The sequence below is a fragment of the Marmota marmota genome, unplaced genomic scaffold, assembly GCF_001458135.2.
Source record: "Marmota marmota marmota unplaced genomic scaffold, marMar, whole genome shotgun sequence".
Lineage (NCBI taxonomy): Eukaryota > Metazoa > Chordata > Mammalia > Rodentia > Sciuridae > Marmota > Marmota marmota.
In genome coordinates this window covers 3,109,071-3,133,328 of record NW_026000168.1, presented here as the reverse complement: position 1 = coordinate 3,133,328, position 24,258 = coordinate 3,109,071, and the positions used below count along the sequence as shown (strand labels likewise).

The 24,258-nt window shown below is 47.1% G+C and overlaps 1 protein-coding gene across 7 annotated transcripts in view; it reads left to right on the top strand.

The window, feature by feature from the left end:
* Foxp1 (forkhead box P1) overlaps window positions 1–24,258 on the top strand; it is a 616,519-nt gene that overhangs the window by 163,876 nt on the left and 428,385 nt on the right. For all 7 annotated transcript variants that reach the window (XM_015494919.2, XM_048787006.1, XM_048787007.1 and 4 more), the window contains exon 2: window positions 962–1,090. The gene's annotated coding sequence lies outside the window, so the exon portion shown is untranslated. The remainder of the gene's footprint in view (window positions 1–961; window positions 1,091–24,258) is intronic.

The window sequence follows — 24,258 nt, the reverse complement described above, 5'->3', positions numbered from 1 at the left end:
TCTCTAACAGCACTGTATCAAGAAGGGCAGAGGGGCATGGGGTGGAAGGGCCTTGGCACTGGTAATGCCTCGACTCGAGGATGAGCAAGAGGCTCTGAGGTATGAGCATCCACCTGGCCACACACTGGGTGACGTCAGTACTTGGGGTGGAAGTCAGGCCTCCCAGCCTTGAGCCCTGTCTCTTCCACAGTCTATTCTCTCTCAGTGGAAATACCTGCATGCGTTTCCATCCCTGTGGATTTGTAACCACTTGTAGACTAAAAGTTTATCTTGGAGGAAAAAATTGTAAGGGTTGCCTCTCTTACCAGTGTTGGTGTTCATTATTATTTTTAAATAATTTTAGCCGGGCATGGTGGCACACACCTGTAATCCCAGCAACTCGGGAGGCTGAGATAGGAGGATCAAGAGTTCAAAGCCAGCCTCAGCAAAAGCAAGGCACTAAGCAACTCAGTGAGATGCTGTCTCTAAAAAAAATACAGTAGGGCTGGGGATGTGGCTCAGTGGTTGAGTGCCCCGAGTTCAATCCTCGGTGCCAAAAATAAATAAACATAATTGAAAACCATTAGTTTGTAACATTTTCAGTTATTTTTATCTTTTGGGAAAGATCATTAAGAAATGTTGCTTTTATTAATCCAAGTTAACAGCTTATTGTTACCTAAATGCTTGGTAATAGGACAGGATGTAGCTAAAATGCCCAAATATTAACACCATTTGGCACATGGTCCACAGTGGAGACGGGCTCTCTGTGTCTGCGTTGAAGTCATGGTATGTACATCTTTCAGAAATCGTGGTTCCGGTTCCTGTTGGGCAGCATCACGCTTGAAGTGTTGACACCCCCTGTCGGGACGGTGTTTCCCCCTCACTCTGGGTTCTCTGTCTGTTTTGCTGCTTTCTCGTTGAAGGAAGTGGTGGTTTTAGAAGTCACATCTGACTTATGTGTGAAAATATTTTTGTATTGTAGTGTCCCAGGAACTTTTGCTGACGATTCCAGTTTCCCCACGGAACATTCTGGCAATGGTGAAGCTTCAATCCCTTCTCTGATTTGCTGTCAGCCATAACTGGACGGATGTGATGCCTGTGAGCCAGAAGGGTGAGTAAATGTTGGTCACTATTCATCCAAAAAGTCACAAGACAGGTCCAGCAGGACGGCTGCCGCCTGAGGAGGACAGCCTGCCTCTGTCTTCTCACACACACAGTCTTCTCGGAGAATCCTTCACGGACCTGAGGATTTGTAAAAAGCACAACAGGACCAGGGGGACTTAAAAAAAAAAATGCTTTTTTTGTCTTAATCATACTCTGAAGTGTGGACTCCCTGAATTATGCACCATGGGCGTACACCTTGAAGGAACGGCTTCTTCGTGAGCCACCATGAAGGCCGTGGTAACTTCCTACATGAGTTCTGGGAAGATGGCTCTTGAGGAAGCTGAGGGTGGGAAACTTCAGGTTCTCCACATTTTTCTTAAAGACGGTGGGCTTTGGTTTCCCATTGGTATACCTCACCAGGTTATTTGTTGAATTTTGGAGGCTAAAAGAGATACTGTACCAATTTTTCTGTCCTGTGTATTTCCCACATTCAGTCGCATCGATAATGGGCCTCAGACATTGATGGGCCATTCTGACTGGTCCTTACAAGTGGCCGTCACTGGGGGAGTCTGGGTATTGTGGGTGAAAACGCTGACGTCATTCAGGGACACCTTTGCCATAGAGTGAGGCCAGGTTCCTGGAGAGCCATTACCTGGCAAGTTCCATGTGCAGAGGCTTCCATGGGAGGAACCTTTAGCATTAACTGGCCTTGTTGCGAGTGTGGAGTTGGATTCAGAGCATATTCTGCTTCATGTAAGGAAGTTCAGTGAGGCCTTAGGCACCTGTTGGAAGTTGGGACCTCATAGTGACCTGACATGAAGATAACAAGTCCTCCTCTTCTTCCATTCCTGTGTTTAAAACAAAGGACATGGGATGTAGAGTCCTGTCCTGTGGGTGCTAGCTAACACAGGGCCCTAAAAGGGATTTACCACGGTTACAGATGGAACTCTCCATGGAATCCAGCTGGGATGTCCGAGTCCCTGCCCTGGGTCAGTAATGGACCTCAGTTACCTGGTTCTTCTTAGCTTATCTCATTTACAGAGATAAGGTATCCAGCCCATGAGATCAGTGAGCCCCTTCTCATGATAGAAGTCTCTGGAAGATACTATTGTGTGTTTAGGTATTTGAGCCAAACTTCTCAGTATTTTACAGCTCTAGGTCATTTTGAGCAATCCCTCCCATTTACCAGGTGAAAAGGAGCAGGATCAAGTAATTGGCCCCCAATACAAGAGACCCCATGGTCCCCAAGCAGCCACTTGACTTTTACTTTATCTTCCATGTCAGCCAGTTTGTTGTCTGACCACTTGTGGTTTCCATTCCATTCTGCTGGACAAAAAGATGGAGGAAAAAAAAACAAGTCTTTTGCCCTTGTCTCAGGAATCCTTCTTTTATTAAGGCAAACCATAACCCATGCAAGGGTGTCTACAGTGACAAGAAGTGGCAAGGGGAGGAGTGGAGGGGTGTAAGGTCTTCTGTCCTTTTACTGGGTGGTTTTACTGGGTGTGTTCCCACCTGTGTGCTTGGGGGATTTCCATCGCTCCACCACCGTGATAGACTTGCCTGCATGGTCTGTAGAGGAGTGAGCAGAGCACACGTCAGGGAAGTTCATGTCTTTAGGGATCCAGGGGGAGCGGAGAACAAAGCCTTAGTCTGTCTCATGTGCCGACGAGAGTTCATAGAAGTGGTTGGAATTTGGAAGGTATTGAAAGAGCTACAGGCTCAGATGCTCGGTTACCTGTCATTTCTGTCCTTAGTATCGAAACAGTCTGACTCAGTCCCAGTGTCAGAAAATGGATGTATGAAATTTAACAAAACCACATGAATGGATTTATTTGGTAGTAGCCCAGTGTACTCATGAATTTCAATTGGGTAAGACCCACTATCGGAAAAATCAGTCTGAAGAACTGTAGTGAAAATATTGCTTTTGAAAAACAACAACAAAAAATCATATCATTAGACCCAGTTGAATACCAGGTGTTTTTCCCCCAAGTAAGGAAGTGCTTTGTATTTATCAGACTGTAATAAACTTCCTTTCACTGTGTTTTTAGTAGTAAGCAGAGATACCTGAAGTCCTATGAGCTGTGTATTCTGTTTTTTGGTGTTTTTTTAATTGTCCCTTTGATTTTTTTTACCCTGAAGGTACAGTGCCAGGATTTGTCCCCATACTCCTTCCCCGTGTTTCAGGTGTCTGATGGCTGGGCAGCCCTGTCATTGCCAAGTAGTGTGTTCCCTTTGCAGTTTATTGAGGAACCCTAGGAAGCCCCCAGTTAATTGTTAGAGCTGATAATTTGGAGTCTTGAGGCTTGAAATAAACTCTCATTCTGAGCAAGGTGTCCCATTGAAAGTGTCCTCGTGGTGGTGTGGGTCAGCGTCACGGGGGTGGCAGCTGGAACATCTGATCACCTTGCTCTGATGCAGGGGGTGAAACTGTGAGATAAAAGGTTTGCACAAGGAGATCATCATGGCAAGAATTTTAAGGTTAGAAGATGGGTAACGTCCTCGATTTTCGTTGGTGATAAGCATATGCCTGCGTCATGAGTTAACTCGGGGGCAGGAAGCTGGGTAAGAAGGGCTAAGCACCTCAGGTCTATGGGGGTGCTGGGCTGATTTCAGGCCACCAGCACCTGCAGAGCAGTGGAGCAGCCGCCCATTTCCCCGGAGTGGAACTGGAGTTGAACTTGGTGCCTGATGTATATCACAAGGCTCCAGAAGTGAGGTGCAGGGGCGTCTGCTGCATATTGAGTAGGCAGTCAGCCACAGGGTTATTAATAAGTGTGACAACTGCCGTGTATTTGCATAGTGTTCTTAAGAAGTGCTGATGGACAGTGGCCGGGGGTTCACTTGTGTGGTGGGGTGTGCTTTGGCGCTGTATCGTCCCTACCCACAAATGGTCCCCTGTGGGTGGATCTGCTGTGGGGTGTAAGTGTCACTTGACATTTTGGTTTGGAGTTGCCCACAGTGTCTCTTTTGGCTCTTTCTCATGTCACATTCCTGGCTTTTAACTTACTAGGAGGAGGGTAGGCACAAGGGGAAATATCCTTCTTCTTTCCTCAGATTTAGCTTTTTAAAACATAGCTTGAGAGTTTGGATTTTTTTATTTTATTTTATCACTTTTGGAACAGGTTGGTGGCCATGTAGCCTCTCAGAGGTGGGTGTGGCTGGCCACTCTGGAACTGGGGTGCACTCCTGGACTCCCCTTCTAGTCTCCTTGGGCTATTACTGGTCAATCATCCAAGCTTCTTGGTTGTGCTTGGACTTCCAGTCCCTGAAATTCTGACTTTGAAAAAGTAATTTTAACAATTTAATAAGCTACCTAATATGTCTTATAAGCTGGGGCGAATGATCTTAAGTATTTTGGTCTCTTTCATAACACAATGAACCTAATATTGGTAAAAATACAGATCTTCACTCCCCATGAAGAAGACGCTAGATTTAATAAGCACTTATGAGCGCCGGCAGCTGCCTCTCAGATTGTATGACTCGGGCCCAGCGTGCGAAGACAGTGTCAACTTACATTTTATCTCCCAAGTATTTCTGAGGCGTTTATGTTGCTCTTCTCTCCAGTCCCTAACCTAATACACGTAATGTAATTGGCTACATATTTTCCACTAGCTAATTGGCTGGGGGCCCATGGTGGAAACCATTGTCTGGCTTGATGAAGATCAGAAATTAACATGACATTTGCGCAGAGGTAATGGAATATATTAGTAATGCAGTGATTCAGGATGGTGAGAGCGCCCATTCTGTCCTGCCCATGTGCAGGGGGAGAGGAGGGAACATAGGGCCCACCTCCAGCCCTGTCTCCCACCCCAGCCTCCCCCAGCAGTGGGGGAGGCCCAGTTTGCTTTCCTCTTCTTCAGTACGAACCTTAATGCAAATTAATGAATGATTCCTTTTGTCAATTAAAAAAAAAAAAGAAAACCCACCAACTACTATTGCAAGATTAAATCCCAATTAGAAGATTGCATTTAATTCAGAAGCTCTAACATTGTTTTAATAAATTCTGTTGTAGGGTGACAGTTTATGTGAGATAAATTTATATGGTGTAGGTAGATATAAATTCATTGGATAATGTTGAACATGTTACTTCATATATATTAGCTGTGAAATTTATTTCTTCTCTAGTTGTGTCCCCAAGGAGGGAGAGTCAGAGAGAAACACGTCTTCAAAAAAGAGCCCTTTCTGTCCTTTCTGATACATGCTCTGAAGCAGCCTTTTCTCACTTTTATTAAAAAAAAAATCTGTTAAATTTCTGCATTAACTGAATTTATGATTCTTGGTGTATGCTATTTATAAAATTGAATATAGGTTTTATGATATAGGAAATTAGTCTTGGAATGAGAATATGATCCAACTTTGTAATAAAGGTAATCTGCATTTATATTGCAGATATTTTCCATTCCTCTCTGAGCACCTTCTGGGACTACATGTGCATTTTCCTGGACATACCAATTCACTGTCGAGTAAACTTTTCACCCATTAGACATCTGTTCACAGGACACCTGCCCAGAGCGTCCAACCTTTGACCTAAATCAAGGGTGGCAAGTGTGGTGGACACCTGGATTTTACTGCCCCCTTCCCCTGCCCATTGCTGCGCTCCTGGCAGACATCACTAGTCGATCACAATCTCTCTTCCACCCCGACAAACACCCCTACCCTGTGCTTGTGTCTCGGGATCTCACCACTAAATTCTTGTACACTAGCTTAAGGGTCATCGCGTATGTGAGGCAGGGGACAGTGGAAGTCAGGTGGCTTTTGGACTTCTAGCTCACCTTTGTACACCCAGAGCATACCCCAGTGTCAGCAGTCCGTGTTTGTGCTATTTATGAACGAGTCCTTTGCACACGAACCCTGCGAGTAGGTTGGGGAGCAATTAGATTTTTGACAGGTGGGCACCGTACCCCTCTGATTGGTTAGGTGTTGTCTTTGCTTGTTTTTTATTTATTTATTTTTTGGTTTGGTCTCATGAATGAAACCGTTCAGTGTCATCTTTTTCTTTTTTGTCACTTTGGACAAGACAGGAAAGGGGCTGCCTGTTCTCCCTGTGCTCCAACCCAGGGTCTAACACAGGAAGAGGTAGCATTCAGGAGCCCAGCCCCTCTTTGCTGGGCACTGTTTCTCAGAGGGGGTGCCACATGGCCATGTGCTGACCCGTGCAGGCCAGGCCCCTCCAACCACCTTTGGCCCAGTCCTCTTGGTTTTTATCAACATGGAAGCGAGCAACACCAGGCAGGAGGAGGGAGCTGCTGTACTTCACATAACATCTTCCGTGGTGTGAGCTTCTAGGAACTTCGACTCTCTTGCGGGTTGTTTTTAGAAATGCTGTTTTCTGTTAACTCGGTTCGAGTTTCGCGCAGAGGCTACAAGAGTGAGATTTCCACTGGGTCTCTGTGCAGGCTGCTGAGCTGCCTATAGAGAATTGCTGTCAGCTTAATTCCTCCTTAAAGAAAAATGAGCAATTAGCACACTGACGCTCTCAGTCAGTTAATGTACATTTCATTCTCATTTCAGGGCCCTGTGTTGTGTTTTTCCTACGTGGGTCATGGTAACTAGAGTTTTGGAAGGACCTGGGGGTAGATTGTTAAGCTCTTGGCTCATGGTCCTGGGGTGACTGGGTTGGCCTGGTCGAGGAGGACAGAGTCAACAGGCCCAGGCCCCTGCTGGTTCCCACGGTGACTTTCAGACCTTCCCTGCACAGTGTTCTATAGAGCTCCGTCTGATAAGATTGGAACAGGCTCCTCAGATACGGCCATTTCACCTCCTGGTGCCCCGTGAGATTTTAGCAAGGATGGTCACAAATGGTCACGGCAGCCATCGTTACCCCTGCTTGTCCCCATGCTGGTTTGGGCCTCACTTTGGCTGTCTCATTGATCCTAATGGCACCTCTGGATTCTGGATCTGCTGTGGAGGAGACAGAAGCTCAGGGCCCAGGGGCCCTGACGAGGGTCAGATGCCACAGATGGGACATGGGTTTAACCCACACTGGGCCAGTTTCTGAGCCTGCTGCTCCGCTCTGAGGACAGGTTTCATCCTCTTGATTCTCCAGGGTCCTTTTGTTTGATTCTGTTAGGGAAAGTCGTACCTGCCTTCAGAAAGAAACTGGAATCAAACTCATTTGAAACTGCAGTGGAGAGATGGATCATCCCCCCCCCCTTTTTTTAATAGAGCTAGTGATAGAAAAGGTTGACTTCTTTGAAAATTTTTTCACCAAACCTTCCTTGCTTACTGGCCTTTCCCACAGTGTAAAAACCTGCAGGCTCAGACCCCTGTGAGTCTTTCTGTCCTCTGGCTGAGCAGCGATGCTCCTGGTAGAGGCCACTCCTGGAGACCCTGACGCTCGAGAGCCGATTCTGCCTCCTTGACTCCAGCAACAGAGCCATGAGGAACAGACCACTGCTTAGGAGAACCAGGACAGGGAGGGGAAGCCTGGGTTGCTGGGCCCTGTGGCCAGGCAAGAGCAAGGCAGTGGGGAGACCTGTTCTGTTGCTTTTTTTTTTTTTTGCAACTATTTAGGCCCTAACTCTGACTATAGGGCTTGTGCCCTTTTATCCACTTGGGACCAGATAGCCAGCAGGCTGGATTCAAGTGTGCTCTGTGGGGTTATTGTATTTTTAACAATGTACATCCAGGTATTATTGAGGGACCTCTTCTCCCCATCTTTTAAAAAGATGCACATTGAATTATGTAAGGGTGAAATGATAGGTCATTTGCAATTGTTTTTCAAATATTCATAAAAGGAAAAATGAGACTGAATTGTGATAGTTCTGGAGTCTGTCCTTGGCTGTAGGGGGATGCCGTGTGCTATTTTATGTTCTAATATTTTGATGGCTTTTATCATTATAAAAGTGTGTGTGGGATTGGGAGAGGACCTGTCTGGTTTCCTGACTCGCCTGGTGGCTGATAGGCCAGTCACAGGGTAACTAGGTCCCTGCAGCCCACCCCACCCTGCTGAGCTGCTTGTGGGATTGCATTGATGCTGGGTCCAGGGTGACCACCGAGTCAGCCCACAGTTGAAGTTCTGGACAACACAGACGCTGTGGTTTGGCCTGACACCTTATATCCCCTGCTAACCTGCAAGGTGAGGAGACCGACCTAGTAGGGTATGTGGACCTGCCAGGGCCGTCTCAGAGTTTCCCTTTAACCCTCTTGTGGGACATTTCCGAGACAAGTAGAGGCGACTCAAGCCCAGGACTTGCTTCTTGACCTCCAAGTTGCTGGGACCGTGTTTTTCTAAGTAAATCTGTGGTGTACCTGGGAAGCATGTTGAATGCGGGCTTCCAGACCCACACCCAGGCAGCCTGGTGAAGGAGAGGATGGTCCCTGAGCAGAGCTGACAGCAGCAGGGGCCAGGAATTCTATCGCCCAGGCAAAGCCACCTGTCCTTTTGGGCCATAGTTTTCTCATTTGTCCATTCAGGGCAGTGATGGTATCCATCCTTTGGAAAGTCCGATAGGAGCATGTCTGACCACTGTATTCTGACCTCCCTGAGACATGTGAGACTCTGTCAAAGGAGGAGACTCACTGAAGGTGTAGCTGTGAATGCTCCAGGTGGCACTATTTGGTGACTAAAATCTAAACCTTATATAGTCTTGGAAGTGTGCTTTTTGTAAGAAAAATAAAACATTTTAAAAATCAGCATTAGAGTTTTTACCTAGATGTCTGAGAAAGAATTCTGTCATCTAAGTGTATGCGAGTTGACGAGTGTAAATATTCAGTTAGACAGTTTCAAGGAACGTGTATTATTTACTGATCAATGCAGTGTCTCCTCCAGAGCCATTACACGCTCTCATTTCCTGTCAATCTCACCGTGCTGTTATAATCAGTCTATGGATATGCATATTAAAATATAAGAAAGTTATTGTGCATGTGTGGTGGCATCTTTTTAATTGTTAATAATGTTGCTGCTTTAAAAAGACATCAGGCTAGTTTACTCTTAGGACGGTTAATAGGCTGCAGACTTGCATGAGAAATTAGGGGACCAGAACTCAGGCCCGTGGAAAATGAGGCCTGCAGGGTACCGAGGGGTGTGCCTCTGGGCATCTATTCCAGGCCCCAGTCGCCGAAGCAAGAGCTTTGTGGCTGGTCATGGTGCCGGATCCCTATGGGTAGAACTTCCTTATGACCCCTTTTCTCACTACTATGAATTTTGGGGAAACTTTTATAATTAAGAAGAAAACCTCATGTACATAAATGCAGATGGAGGGGAATCTGACCTCTGTCTACATCAGGAATGAGGAAACTGTTCTGGAAATACCAGACAGTAAATATTGAAGGTTTGTGAGCCACCTGGTCTGTCCCAACTGTCCTCCTTGGTTTCCTCTGTCATCCTGGTGTGCTGCAGCTCTGGACCCTATGTTAATGAATGGGTGTGGTTGGATTCCAGCCGAACTTATTTACAGGCACTGAAATTTGAATTTCACATAATTTTCATGTGCCACTAAGTAGTAATATTATTTTAATTTTTTCCCCCATCCTTTTAAGAGTAAGAACTATTCTTAGCTCACTGGTGGCAAGTTGGATTGGGCCCACGGGCCTGGCGTTTGCCAAGCCCTCGTTGGGGAGGAGACGTGGTGGAGCAGTGGCTGGCATTCAGCTCTTGTGCGGGCCCCGCCACCTTGCAGCTCCGTCAGAGGCTCTTCAGTTTCTGATAGAATAATAACGTGATCGGCTTTTGTCTCATGCGCTTCTTGAGGTGGGATGTCCTGCATAATTAGTGATTGACTGAGAGGGAAATTCAGCAAGCCCCGCCACCCCTTTATGTAATGCAAGAGAAATTAACTAGAAGTGGGACTTGGGGACGAAAGACGAAGTGAAAGAGAAAACAAGTCACAGGACTTTGAAAAATTCACATGAGGCCTGTTTTCTCTTTAAAACGAGTCATTTCTCAAATGTGTGTCTCACCAGCAAAACTTAAGGTGAATTTCCTACGAGATGCAAATGAACGTTTTTTGGAAATGGCAGTTAAAATATTATCTCTAAAACGTCCATTATATATTAAACACACAGCAAATAGAATTAGTGGATTAAGTTTGGTTTCTCAGATAACATTGCTTCAGTGCAACACAGGGAGAAACAGAATTATTGTCCTAGAGGTAGTCGGGTGCAGCAGAAGTCTTGGAGTTAGCATCGAGTGATCAGAAGTAGACACTTTTGCCCCAAATACCCCTTAATGTACTATGAGGAAAGAGAAGAGATGAGACAGATTGTGCATGTCAAATGACGTGTCCTAAAGAACTCTCTGGAGAACAAGAACAACCAGGAATAAACATGAACATTTTGGAGAGAAGATGCCCCAGATTGGGGTCTTCTCTTCCCGCTTTGCTGGGCTGTTTCATGTTTGCTGTTAGATAAACGCCTGAGGAAGTCCAGGCAGGGCGAATGAGGAAAAAAGAGATGGTTTGTGGAGTGTTCTAAACAGATCCCAAAGGTGTGTAAAGGCGGAGGTGGGTGGACCCCGTCCTGCAGGCCCCCCAGGCTTGTGATGGAGGAGGCCTGACAAAGACAGATGGCAGGGGGACGGGTTTCCAGGAAAGGTCTGGGAGTGTCAGTGGAGCCACAGCAAAACTGAGGTGGCCCCGAAGAGGAGGGTGTTTCTCCCTGTCAGCAAGCCAGGATTCGTGAACCAAGGTACTGTTGTTGCAGTCATGGAACAGACATCCGGAAGAGATGAACCTCTGCAGAGCAAATATTGTGTTTTCACACAAATACCCTTTGTGGCCGAAAGGTAGGAAGTGGAGGAGAGAGTGCACAATGGTGGGTGTGTGCTGAAGGCTTTGCACAAGGCTTATCTTTTTTTCTTGAATGAAACAGAAATGTGTTTCATTTGTGGATCCAGGGCTCAGGTGTGGAATGTTCAGGGTGAGGTCATCTGCTAAGTGTGGCATTGACACAGGATGTGGGCTGCGCAGCTTGGGTTTGAATCCTGGTTCGGCCACTGGCTGACAGTGTGATCTTTTGGGGAGCTCCATTTATGAACCTCAGTTTCACAACACTGATGATGATAGCACCGAACTCACAGGGCACGGTGGGATTAAATGAGAAAATACATGTAAAGCCTAGGAAAGAGTTGCCAGGTAGTAAATTTTCAGAACTCTTAGAGGTGGCCTTGAGTGATTAGAAGGTAGACACCTTTGCTCCAGATGCCCCTTAACTGACCATGAGGTAAGGATAGAGTGTCACAGCTGTTAGTCTTAGGCTTGTCCTAAGTGAAAGTGTGATCATTTCAGCAGTGCATGTGCATATGCTGGTCCACATGGGGATGGTTGTAATGTAGATCACGCATCTTCAGAGACTCGAGGATAGTCTGTATTCAGGGTTTGAGGGCCCTGGAGACTGTCCATTTTCCAAGGAGCTGTGAACTCATTGTTCCCCAAGAATTTCCTGCCTCAGCATTTGTGTCTGCATCACCACCCCACGAACATCCCAGCTGTATTTGAATAACTCTGGGGACGGTCAGCTTATGTTTTGGGAAGCCCCCTGTATCTGTGACCAATCCTTAGGCCACTATGTTTTTGCCCTATGTGGACTGGAGTCCCCTCTGGCCCCCTGCCAAAGTCTGTCTCTTCTCCTTGCTCACCTGAGAAGTGAGGGCACTGAAGAGGTCCTTCTGGGGGCTCCTCCAGGCCAGCCACCCTTGCTTCTGCAGCCGCCCCTTTCTTGGGATGGTTTTGAGTGTCCTGTGGCTGCTGTGGCTTGTTCCTCAGCACCAGGTGCCAGCACAGGTCTCTGTGTTCGTCCCACTTGTTACAAAGGTGCTGCTTTTTGATGAAACCATCTTCATCATTTGGAAGCTGAAGGTTGGCTTTTCTTCAGCCACTTCCTACTCTTCCTACTCTCTGTTGGAGAGCCCTCCCTGTTCTCTGGGAACCCTCTGTGTAGGAGGGGACATCTCTGTTTGGCGCCAGGTGACTGAAAGTCCTGGTGACTGCTGTGGGGTTGGTGCCTGCAGCAGCAGTTAATGTGCGACTGACGGACACTCTGCTCAGTGCTTGAGCTGCTGTCAATCATGTCCTCCTCCCTGTGGTGAGCCCATTACTGTTGCTCTTGCTGTTTTGAGGCAAAAGAAGCAGGGTTAGCATCAAGTTGGAGAAAAGCTCAAGAGGAGGAATTTGGGGGTACACACAACCAGGATTATTCACCTCTATTCGTTTACTTCTTTCATTCACTCATTCATTCATTCATTCATTCATTGTTCCACTTAAGAAATGGTCTCACTCCTGATCTCTTCTGGTTTATCCTTTGTTTGAGTGCGTGGAAATTGTATAAATTTCCTACCAGTCACCCCCTTTGCTAGTCCACTTTTATTCCCTGTGAACCATTCAGACTAATTAAAGATATTGCTCTTTTGCAATATGTGGGTGGTGCTGGAACCCACCCACAGACACAGGGCACCAAGCACTTGGTCTCCTCACGGCTTTCCCCAAGCAACTCCTCCGCCCGCCTTCAGCAAGAGTCCCAGGGAGGAAGCCAATCACCTCCTTCTCAGCAGTGGATGGTTTCAAGACGCGCTCGTGGGCATGGGATCTTGAGGGATGGCTGGATGCCTTCCCCGAGACTTAACACGTTCCCAGAGCATGGAGCCTCACCATGGCAACAGCCCTGTCACATGACACATGGGTGACACTTGTAAGGTGCTGCCACAGCTCATCCCAGGTTGAATATCTGTGACTCATTGTTGCCACTGACACCGTAACTACTGTAACTCGCAGTTGGAAGGTTCCCTGGTTTTCAGTGCCATTAAAGCCTAACTGACGCCCGTGGCACACGGAGGGCTCCGGGAAGAGGAGCATAAATAAACAGGAGTGTGCTGCACACGCCGCCTTCATTAGCTCGGCGCCGAGGACGCCTTCACCAGTCATCCTCCTCGCCACCACGCTTGCTCGCGCACTGTGTCTCTTTTTTAGGCATAATTTGTTGGTAACACCTTGGAAGCTCGAAAGTGGTTTTTATTTTTAATCAGTTGTACCCATTTCCACTTGGCAAGCTCTGCAAGAGAGGGTTCACGGTGGCCCCTTTTCCGTATTTATTTATATTCCACGCATGCAGCAGATTTACTGATGAAGGCATGATTCTGGGAATATATTTTTTTTCTCCCCTCATTGTGAGATACATAGAATACATAAATCAGACCGTGGTATTATGAATCCATTGCTCACTCAGGGGCCTGAAGGTTAGGTTATATCGGAGGACTATTTTAGAGGTCCAAGATGGGTAGTATTTTAACATATTTTAATTTCTGAGTGATTCACTGAGTGATTAAAAAAAGTGGATGTGGAATCTGGAAGACATTAAAGAGATGTCAAGGACAGACGGATTTTGATTTGTAGCCTAATGAAATGTTTTGCCAACTTTTAAAGATTTTTTTTTTTTTTTTTGAGAGCAGAACTTTAATCGTTTGCTTGTGTTTCTGGCATGGTGAGGTTATTCCTGTTGCTGGTATGTGATGAATCCAAAGTGAAAATGGGATAATTTTTAATTAGCAAAATTATAAAACCATTTGCAGCCAAATGTTTCTTGTCTTGTATAAACTGTGATGTTTCACATTTTACTTTAAATCATTTTAGGAAATTTCATTCTGAAGATCTGTTTCAGTTGGTCCTTTACGTATGGATACAAATTCTCAATATTAGAAATTACTTTGTAGCAGTCCCTTCCAGCAGCATTTAGTCCTGGGATGCGTTGCCTGCTTCCTGGCTACCCTCCGTGGGTGTAGCACTAGTATTCAGGGCTCCGTGTCCCAGGAGGATGGAACCAATGGGTTAGAACTGTGTCCCGAGCTTGATGTCGTGAGCACACGGGCTTGCTTTTGTCCAGGTTACCTGTATAACTATTGGAATCAAAGTAGTTTATTTTTGCTCCCTGTTATATGTAGAACACAGCGAGAATTATTTTTGAACATACTTTATTAAGGAAATGACAATCATGAGCCAGGTCAGGGCAGCCCGATGCTCATCGCGCCGGGACTTGTCAAATACAACAGAGCTTCAGTTGCATTTGGTTACGAATGCTCTACATCTTCTGGGAGCTTGTTAGATCCACCCTTGGAAACGAAAGAATTCTGTGGAAATGAGAAGGGATGGAAGTGCTCAGAATTTGATGTGTAGCTCCTTGAACAGTTTTGCTGGGTGGGTAGTGCGGAGGGGTGCAGCCTTCCATGCCGTTTCCACTGGGCCCTGTGGAGGGCGCTGTGCCATACCCTCACATTGTCCCACTGGCCAGGAGCAGGACAGCGGGATCCAGCCTGTGGAATCCCTGTGTGCAAGGCTAACTCAAGGCTGTGCATGAGGCCCCGTCTGCAGACATTTGTCTTTGAGGACCGTAGGTGTCTCATACCAAGAGCAAAGAGGGGAAATGAGATAAGTGTCAATAAATTTCCTTCAGACAGAGTAATTTCTTAATGAAGCCTTTTCTTAAGGCTTAGGGTTCCTGGGAAGTGTCACAGACCTAATCAGTAATTATTGAACTGTGAATTAAGACCAGAGGATAGGAACCTTAATTTTAAAACAAAAGCATAGAAAAATCTGATTAACGAGTGCTAGTTTGTCTGGAATTTAAGGAGGCAGTTCTAGTTTGGGAGGTGAAAACCGTGGCTGCTGTTTGAGAATTCCTTAGAACTCCTATTTAGACCTGGGGCATACCTTGCACGTGGAAATAAACACAGGCAACCCGGGTGGGAGAGACTATCCTCAAAAACACCGACAGCTGAGAGTTTCTTTAGGAAATCTAGTTTCTGCAGGATATGGTGATGTGACTCTCTGGAACTGCACTTTTTCGGTGTGTCGCATTAGCTGCCTGTGGCTGCCAGCCACATCCAGGTTGGCTGTGTCTCCTTGCACAGAGAAGATCCAAGTGTCAACTACCTGCTGGATTTCCAAGACATTGATGACTTGTTAAAGGTGGGGAACCTCACCGTTAAGTGAGATGCCTCACCAACAGCACTCTTATTGGCTTCCTGTCTTTTAGGATGTGGCCCCTGGAAAATTTGAATTCACATCTGTGACCCACTTCTTATGTCTGTGGGACAGCCCAGGTATAGAACACGGCATTTTTGTGTTCCTTACGCTGGGACTCCTTGAGAATTTCTAAATGAATTAATTTCATCGGCTGTAAACGCAGCGCAGTTAATAAACTGATGGATCATGAGTTGATCGTGAGAAAACCCCTCTCACTCGCTTCTGTTCTGTGCACCTCAAACGGACATCCTGCTGGGGTGCAGCATGTTTAATGGGCACGCTGGGGACATCTGACATCTTCACAAGTTGTCTTCTGTGGTCACGTGTAGCTGTGCTTCTTGCCTGAGACGTGCACACCCTCGGGGCTGCATTGGATCAGTTCGGCTCTCCTGGAATCCCGAGTAATTCATTCTGCTGGGTTTCCATGAAGAGGCTTTCTTTTTCCTTTAAGATTTTGGGAGGAAAAGGCGTCGTTTCTACATTCTAAATAGCCACATGTATCCTGGCATGCAACGTGCAACTTGAACGTGTGCAGTGACATTTCCCAGCACCCGCGGGCCCCTTGGATCTGTGCTGCAGACCCTTCCCCAGCCACCCTTTCCCCTCCCCACTGCTGTAAGGTATGTTTTGTAAGAAATGTTTAAGGTAAAACTTGGTTTCTGTTCGAATCAGTACCTTAAAGAGATCTTTCTTGCTTCTCCCACTGAGAAGTATTGTCTTCCCCATACCAGGGATTGGACCTGGGGCACTTGACCACTGAGCCACATCCCCAGCCTTTTTCTTTTCTTTCTTTCTTTCTTTCTTTTTTTAACTATATATTTTTAGTTGTAGGTGGGCACAATACCTTTATTTTATTTATTCTTATATGGTGCTGAGGATTGAACCCAATGCTTTTTATACATGCTACGCAAGTACTCTACCACTGATCCCCAGCCCCCAGCCCTTTATATTCAAATGAAAGTGAGGTTCTACAGCGTGTAGTGTAGATTGGCAATTTTTATATTTTATTTTTTGCAGTATTGGGGATGGAACCCAGGGCTTCACACATGCTGAGCAAGCATTCTGCCACTGAACTATGTTCCCAGCCTTTTAAAAATTTTTTCATTCTTATTTATTTATTTGTTTGTTTGTTTATTTTTGAGATTGTCTCAGTTGCTGAGGCTTGAATTTGCAACCCTCCTGCCTCAGCCTCCTGAATTGCTGGGATGACAGGTGTGTACCACCATGCCTGACTCTATCGGGAATTTTTTTTTTTTTTTTTTTGCTACTGGGCATTGAACTCAGGGGCACTGAGCCACGTCCTCAGTCCTTGTTAATTTTTATGTTGAGACAGGTGAGACAGGATCTAAGTTGCTTAGGGTCTCACTAAATTGCTGATGCTGGCCTTGAACTTGGGATTTTCCTGCCTCAGCCTCCCAAGTTGCTGGGATTACTGATAGTGCAGTGGAACTGCTTTAGCCAGCTTCATACAAAAGCTGGTTCCTCTGGGTGATGGGGACTATGACCCTCCCAGGGATGGATGTGCATAGGCAGCCTGCAGGATTTGACCACCCATCAGGATTGGGTCTCTGGAGCTGGTAATGGAAGTAGATTTGATGTAGTTGTTTTTTTTTTTAATGATAAATGATATTACACTTAAGTGAGAAAATCAGTGATGCTTCACTTATTACTTATGAAACCGCAAATATGCACATCTTCTTCTTCTGGGTGTAAGTTCCTGTAACTCTCTGCCTATAGTCTCCTGTGCCCATAACGTGGTGTCCCTTCCCAGCTGGTAAGCTGTTCCATGCACACTGACCATGTGGATCAAGCAGTAAGATGCTGTGACATGGCTTCTCTGTGCCAGGCCATGCCAGGTCCCCGGGGTGACTGTGCCCACTCCTGATAACTGATCACGCTTTGCTCCTGAGGTGGTGTCACTGTGTAGACTTGCTCCTCTCTGTGTGTCCATCTCTCACAGGGTGCTGGGCATTCTTGGTTGTGCCCAGACATTGTGACAGAGTGCTTTCACATGGTTCCCTGAAGGGTCTCTGGAAACCGTGCTGTGGTTAGCTGTCTTCATCTATTGGACCATTGGCCTTGCTTTGTTCTGTTCTTTCTTTTGGCAGTGGGCAGGTGTGCCCACGTGAGGTGTCCTGCAGTACAGTGACTGAACGTGGCAGGTGCTTGCCATAAGCGGGAGCTCTGGAGGACTGTGGTGGCCTGGGAGTGTGACTAGGTGGAATCAATAGCCTGGTCCTCTCTGATGTCTTCTCTCTTGGGGGGCGAAGGGGCCACGTTGCCTGTCCATCTACACATTTTTCTGCCATGCTTAAGAAATGGAATGATTAAAATTAACAAGATGTCTTACTATGAATGTCGCATTGACCTTGCCTGCCCTTCTTCTGTTCTCTGAAGTTGGACTGCCTGTGGGAGTTGTAGGTGGGTTTCAAGGTCACAAATGCTGTGTAAAATGCAAGGAGGTCTCCCCTCATGCCTGGTTCCTCTGACTTCATGGGAAGCAGGGAGGCTCCCAATGCCACAGTCTTCCCTTGGACTAGTTGGCTTTTCCGTTCCTTTGGTCCGCCATTTCTGTGTGGTCTGAGTGGGGTGTTTGCTGGGTAGGAACAGTTATTAAAAGTCCAAGACTGTATTCCCTATCAAGATGAATGTTCCACAGTTAACTGGAGGAACTCAAATAAAGCAGAGTAGAATGATCCTGGGGTGGCAAACAGGAAACCCCTACAAACAAGTATGTCCTCCTCAAAATAAGTATTCCATGGGTATCTCTCCTCCCCCAGCAAAAACACGACCCTCAAGGCAACCAAGCACACAAAACATAATGAAAAACAATAAAATGTACGTCCCAGCATGTACTGATCGTGACTCACTGAGTTCATAATAAAATTTAAATGTAATTACATCTGTGTGTCTCCTACCATGAGGCGGGCTGTGGGGAGAAGGCCAGGGGCTCTGCTCGTGGGTCGTGGCGCAGGCTTGGGGCCATCTCTACTCCAAGGAATCTGCCTGTGTCCCCAGTGGTGGCTTCTTGACTTGGTGGGACGGGTGAACTGTCAGAGTGGGTGTTGTTTCCTTCACCTGGTGACTCTGCAAAGCGGCTCCCCTGCACAGTGCTCTCATGGTCCCTAGGCTGCTGGTGACTCACAAGCAGCACAGGGCCAAACAGGTCAGGCCCTGGGGGATGCTGGAGGGTGAAGCCAGCATCCTCACCTTTTCTATTACTGTCCCTGGTGTATTTCAGCAGGTCAGTGGCAGACATACTCTTAGCCAATTTGCTACCTGGGTTGTTGCAGACTGTAGCTTTGGCTAAAAGTGAGGCTTTGCGAGAGTTTTGAGTCCTCTGTAGAAACGGGCCAGGAAGTAGACATTCAAGACTTAAATACCGTGCTCCGGGTAGTCCTTGGCAGGATAGGGCACTTTTGTATTATATTGGGTACCGGAAATCAGAAATCTTTAAACTGTGATATAATGCTATCATTGGTAAACCTCCGCCATTTCTTCCTGGTCTTGTCCTTCAAAAGAGTCGCCATGGTTTGTAACTATATAGACATTGTTGTGTGTGTTCGTTCAGTGCACGTGTTTCCCTGTGGATGGAAACTCCAGCTGGGGAATGTCAGGTCAGGTTGATTTAACCACACACCAATAGTAGTTATTTTATCTGCACAAACTAATAACAACCACAGCAATAATAATGGCTGGTGTGTTCAACGTTGGACTGTAACAGGATCTTCTTGAGATGCTCTGCCAGGTTGCCCTGCTTGATCTTTGCCACAGCTCTTCACTGTCTACGCTGGAGGCTTAGGAAGGGGAGGGGACAGATAATGGTGGCAAGGCTGAAGGTACCTCCCAAACCCAGCTCTGCCTGTCTCACCAGCTGTGCCACTCCAGGCCAGTGGCTAAGTACGCTGAGCTGCGCAGATCAGGAGCTCTCCGGCATGGCCCTCCAAGCTGTTATTCAGCGTGTTTCTTTCTGCAGTATTGCAGGGTGCTTTCTAAGGGACTCCTCAGACTGTGACTCATCATGGAGAAAGAAGAGTTAGTTACAAATAACAGCCACGGGAATACCTGTTGTCCTTGCTCCTTAGGTGTCCTGCTGTGCGTGCGTGCGTGCGTGCGTGCGTGTGTGTGTGTGTGTGTGTATTGACCGTCTGATCTCTGCATCCACTTTACACGGTAGATGTTTTTATAATTCCTGTCTCACGGGTGGGAATCCTGAGACAGAAGAAGTTAAGGAGAGGTTAAATAACTTATCTCAGGTCACACAAGTAGGAAGTAGGAGAGAGCAAATCACTAAACACTCCTAGAACTTTCTGAAGGATAGAACAGCTGGGGACTCAGAATTCCTTCACCTCTTATGAGCGTTGTGTTTTTAAAAATCTGTAATGTGTCGAAGCTCGGAGGCAGCAGTCAGCAGGAGAGGGGTAGGCTGCCAGGCCTGCAGATCTGTTGAGCTGTCTGTGGACCCCGGTGAGGTCCGTTCGCTCTGGCCGACAGGGAGCTGCCTGAGGTCTCCCTTGGACTCTCACCCACCTAAGGCTGCAGAGATGGCAGGGATGTGCATAAACGACTGTGCCTGTCATCCGTTTGCAAAATCCACACTGGGAGAGCTGATATTTGAGAGAGTTCCAGGGAAAGCCTGGCGTTGGGTTGGTGTTGGTCTGCAGCTTTCACGGTTGTTAGCTCTCTGGCTTCCAACGCTGGCTTTCCCTTGCTTTCCCCCCTCATTACATTCAGCAAGAGAATTGATCCTCTAATATGATAATCAAAGCCAGTTAAGATTTCATAATTAGCCATCGGTAATTAATCTGAATTTCAGTGTGTGCTAAATCACTTGGTTAGATGCTATTTTCTTCATCAGACTCCTATTATGAATCCTAGGAAGGACTCAGAGAAATTTGCTGCTTTCCTTCAATTAAAACGGACAGTTTTGCAATTGTTTCTTGGAGGGCGGACCGGCGTTACAAGACGGTGACGGAGTCAGGGCTGGCTTTCTGGGAAAGAGATTAACTATCGAGTGGTCCTGACTGTGGGTTTTAAATAATGCTGACATATTTTGTTGATGCCGGCTATTTTATTTGACTGCTCTCTGTTCTGAAGTCTTCTCCTTTTTCCTTCTTTGAAATCTGTTGGTTACCATGGCAACAGTGTTGTTTTGGGTTTGGGTGGAGCTGTATCCACAATTGCAGGATAAAGTCATTTATAAAATGGGTTAATATTTATTCTGGCTGGGCCTATATGGAACTTGATGTAATGATCATCATGATCACACATGCAGAATAAATTTGTGCTTTTATTGTTATTTTCTTAGTCTGTCTGAAATGTGTGCAATTTGCCTGGAACGCACTGTCATTTCCTCTTGGGTTTGGATATTGCCGTGTGCAAGCCAACACCCAGGGCTGGTGGAATCGCTGCGAGTCATCAGGACTCCACCGGCCCCAGACATCCTTGGGAATTAATAGTCGTCACTCAGGAGGGAGCCCCTGGGAGCGGCTTTTGCACCCTGTCTGGGCACCCGTGTGTCATGTTGGCCTGCTCCTCTTTTCTCTTTCTGATCTCCCGGGAGGTGGACTTGTCTCTTCCCTTCCGTTGTGCCTGTATCAGCAGTCAAGTGCCAGCATTCAGCACCTGGCATGATTTCGGGCAGATTAATGGGAATGTGTGGAAGATGAAGGGCCTGTGACGTGTCCAGGGCTCCAGATGGAGGACAAGGGAAGGGTAGGGATTTGGGAATGGTTCCAGGGGTGGTCAGTGGACATGATGAAAGGGATCTTCAGAGAGAGGTTAAAGGAATTGGGGATGGTGCCAAGTGCAGAGAGGCCCAGGGTGTGTGTGTGGCCAAGTTCTGCTGAGTCTCTGTACCTGGGAAGTGAGTGTAGGGAGAGCCAGCTCCCATGACAGTGCCCTGCAGACCTGTCATTAGAGTCATCAGGAAGCAAGTGACTATGGAGGAGCAAGTGAGGTCATCGTGTCATGTGAGAACACAGCAGAGTCTCATAAAGATGGCTGTGTCCTGGAGGAGGATGGTCACTGCCAGGAGAAGGGTAGACCCCTCTCCATCCTGTCAGCAGGGCATTCTTAACATGTGTGTGAGCGTGTGCAGGTTCTGTTGGAAGTCATGTGATCAAGTAGATGACCCCGTGGAAACGCCTGTGGACACCTGAGTTTGTATTTATGTTATCTTATTGGAATTGAGCTTTTGAGGTTCATTTTTTGGCATTTGGACAGATCTTTTTTGTTCTCCAGTACTGTTCAGAGGAATGGAAGTAATTGTTCTTCTGAGGATCCAAATTCGCACCCCATGAGGTACCATTGGAATGGCCAGGAGTCCCAATCTCAGATTCAGCCAGGGGTGGTGGAATTGCTGTGAGTGCTGTGTCCCTCAGACAGCATCAAGTCTGATATTCAAAGTTCGTTTAACTCAGAGGCAAGTCTGGGCAGCTCATGAGCAGACTGAGCCTGTTGGCATCCAAGGAACTTTAGGATGGGGGAGATTGCAGTTCACAGAGCGAACCCTCACTGCGGCATGCATCGCCTGGAGGATGCCAGAGCTGTGAGACCCTGGGTCCTGTGTCTGATGCTGTAGCAGTGCTGTGAGAGAGGTCACATCTTTGTTTCAGCCCTTCTTGTGAGAGTCCCTGGCCTCTACCACCCTCCCCTCCTCAGAACAGCAGCAGACTTCTCTCAAGAGTGGGGTGCTGGTGGTCTGTGTCATTGTTGCCATCAGAGCACTTATGCTGGCACAGGAGGAAGTTTCTAAACCAGAGGTTGTCCCCAAGGGTCTCATAAAGGACCAGCCATCATATGGCTCAGGACATACCTGAACGAGAGTGAGCAGGAAGAGTCCCATCACAATACACCACTGTCTTCAGGATCAGATGTTAAGATCGATTTACCCATTGCTCTGTTGTATGGGAGTAGGTTCTACCTGTTTGTCACTCATTTATCTACTTGTGCATCTTTCTGTCCATCCTCCCATCCTTCCATCTTTCCATTCTCCTGTCCATTCGTCCATCCATCCATCCGTCTGTCCATCTATCTATCTATCCATCTATCCATCCATCTATACACCTATCTGTCCATCCATCTGTTCATCTATACACCTATCTTTCCATGCATCCATCCATCTGTCCATCTTTTCACCCATCTGTTCATTCATGCATCCATTTGTCAGTCCATCCATTCATCCATCTGTCCATCTGTCCATCTTTCCATCTATCCATCCATCATCCATCCATATCTGTCCAATCCATCCATTTGCTCATCTGTCCATCCGTGTATCTATCCATCCATGTTATCCATCTATCCTTAGTCCACCCATCTGTTTGTCCATCCATCCACCCAGCAGCTCTGTTGGTGTCCCACTTGGTTCCAGGGACTGTGGGTGGAGTGGAGCAAGAGGAGAGGTCATCATCCTGTGCAAGACTTTCCTGTTGTCTTTTTGCTTCTTTCTTTCTTCAAGCTCACACCATCTGTGGTGCCCAAAGCCCAAGTGCCTGGTCCCCTTCACATCTTCTTCCTTTGTATTTCTGGCCTTGGTCTTTTTAGCTTTCCAGCCCACTAAAGTCTGCTGCACTAACGTGTGTTCCCTCATTGACGCTAAGTGTTCATTAAATTGTGAAGACAAACGTACAAAATGTGTCCAAGGATAAGAGTCACTTGAGAAGTGCAGATGTCCTCATTTCTTCCATGATGTGTCTGTGTGAGTTTGTACCTGGCTCTCATGTGGTGGTGCTTGGTGAGGAAAGGGTGGACACAGTTCCTTGGCCTGTGATGCCTTTTGTGGCCCTCCAGATGCCCAGGGTGTCTCCTTCCCTTCTCCCAGTGGACTCCGGGGAAGGGCTCCTGGCTTGCTCCGACTGAGTCAACTCTGGGCTCCACCTCGGAGTCGACTGTTGTTTTCTGCACCCACCCCCCAAGCTATTTTCTCAATGGAAGAGGAAATTAAAAAAAAAAATCTGCTGAAAACAATCCAATCCTGATCAGATTCACATTGCATAATAAATGCTTGTTTGGACATTGCTTGGACTGTCATTTTAGCAAGAATCTTCTGTTTGATTAAATAGCTTCTCTGTTATGTATTGAACAAAATGAAATGTATGTCATAACAGATATAACTAGATGATGACAACTTTTCTCGACTGTGAATTTCATTAAAGATATACATTTGTGTTGTCTCCCTTTGAATGACAGAAGTTGATAAATAGCTAGGAAAGTTGTTTTCTAGAGAAAAGTTAACAGCTCTCCTTGGTTCAGATTTTTCCAGCCCAAGACACTTGTAAGGGAGGCCAGGTGGACAGGAGAGGTCAGAGGCCATGGATGGGGGTTATGGGTAGCCGAATGTGTCTCTACTGGTGTTGAAAGGACTGGGCAGGTTGGGGTGAGCTGGCATCTGTTTTCGGCAGGTGGGTGTGCAGACTTGTTCCTGGTCTTCAGCTTTTCAAGTGTTTGGCTTTACTGCCGAGCTCATGGCCTGGCCGGGGCAAGGATGGGTTGTTCCTTGATCCATTCCCTCTTTGGGGCACTGTCATGAACCCCGAGGCAGCCCTGCCCACACGCAGCACCTTGTGAGTGAAGGAAAGGTTTCCCGGCTGGGGTGTAGCTCCGTGGTAGAGCGCTTGCTCAGCATGAGTGAGGCCCTGGATCCTGTCCCCAGCGCCACAAAAAGAAAAAAATAAATAAATAAAGGAAGAGTCCAGGGCCATCTGAAAGGAAGTAAAGGGGAGGCTGGGGGACCCGCCTCAGGGAATGGGATTGCACCGCTTGTTAGCTGGCTCATGTTTTACGGGGCCCCGTTAACACCTGGTGCCTCCGTTTCCTCATCTGCCCCGTGGTGAGGGTGCGAGCATCTGCTTCATCGTGGTATTCTGGGCAGGAGGGTGGCCTCTGTCCAGGCCCTCTTCTGAGTGCGGCCTGTGAGAACTCATCAGACCCCTGCTGCAGAACCCTCCAAGGGGGGTCCTGGGAGCCCCATTTTACAGGTGGGGAAAGTAGGGTTTGGATGTAAGATGACTGCAGGTCGTAAGGAGGAGCAGGTGGCATGGAGGTCAGCCTTCCACAGTCCTGCTTGTCGCTGCTGTGCACAGAGAGGTGGCTGTTGGGCATCCATTAGAAGGCCAGTCACGGTCCTTTGCCCTCACCCCACAGCAGAAGGCCTGGATTCCCGGCCCTGCGTGCAGAGGAGGGCCATTTTGGAGGAGTGGGTGGGGACGGTGCCACCCACTGA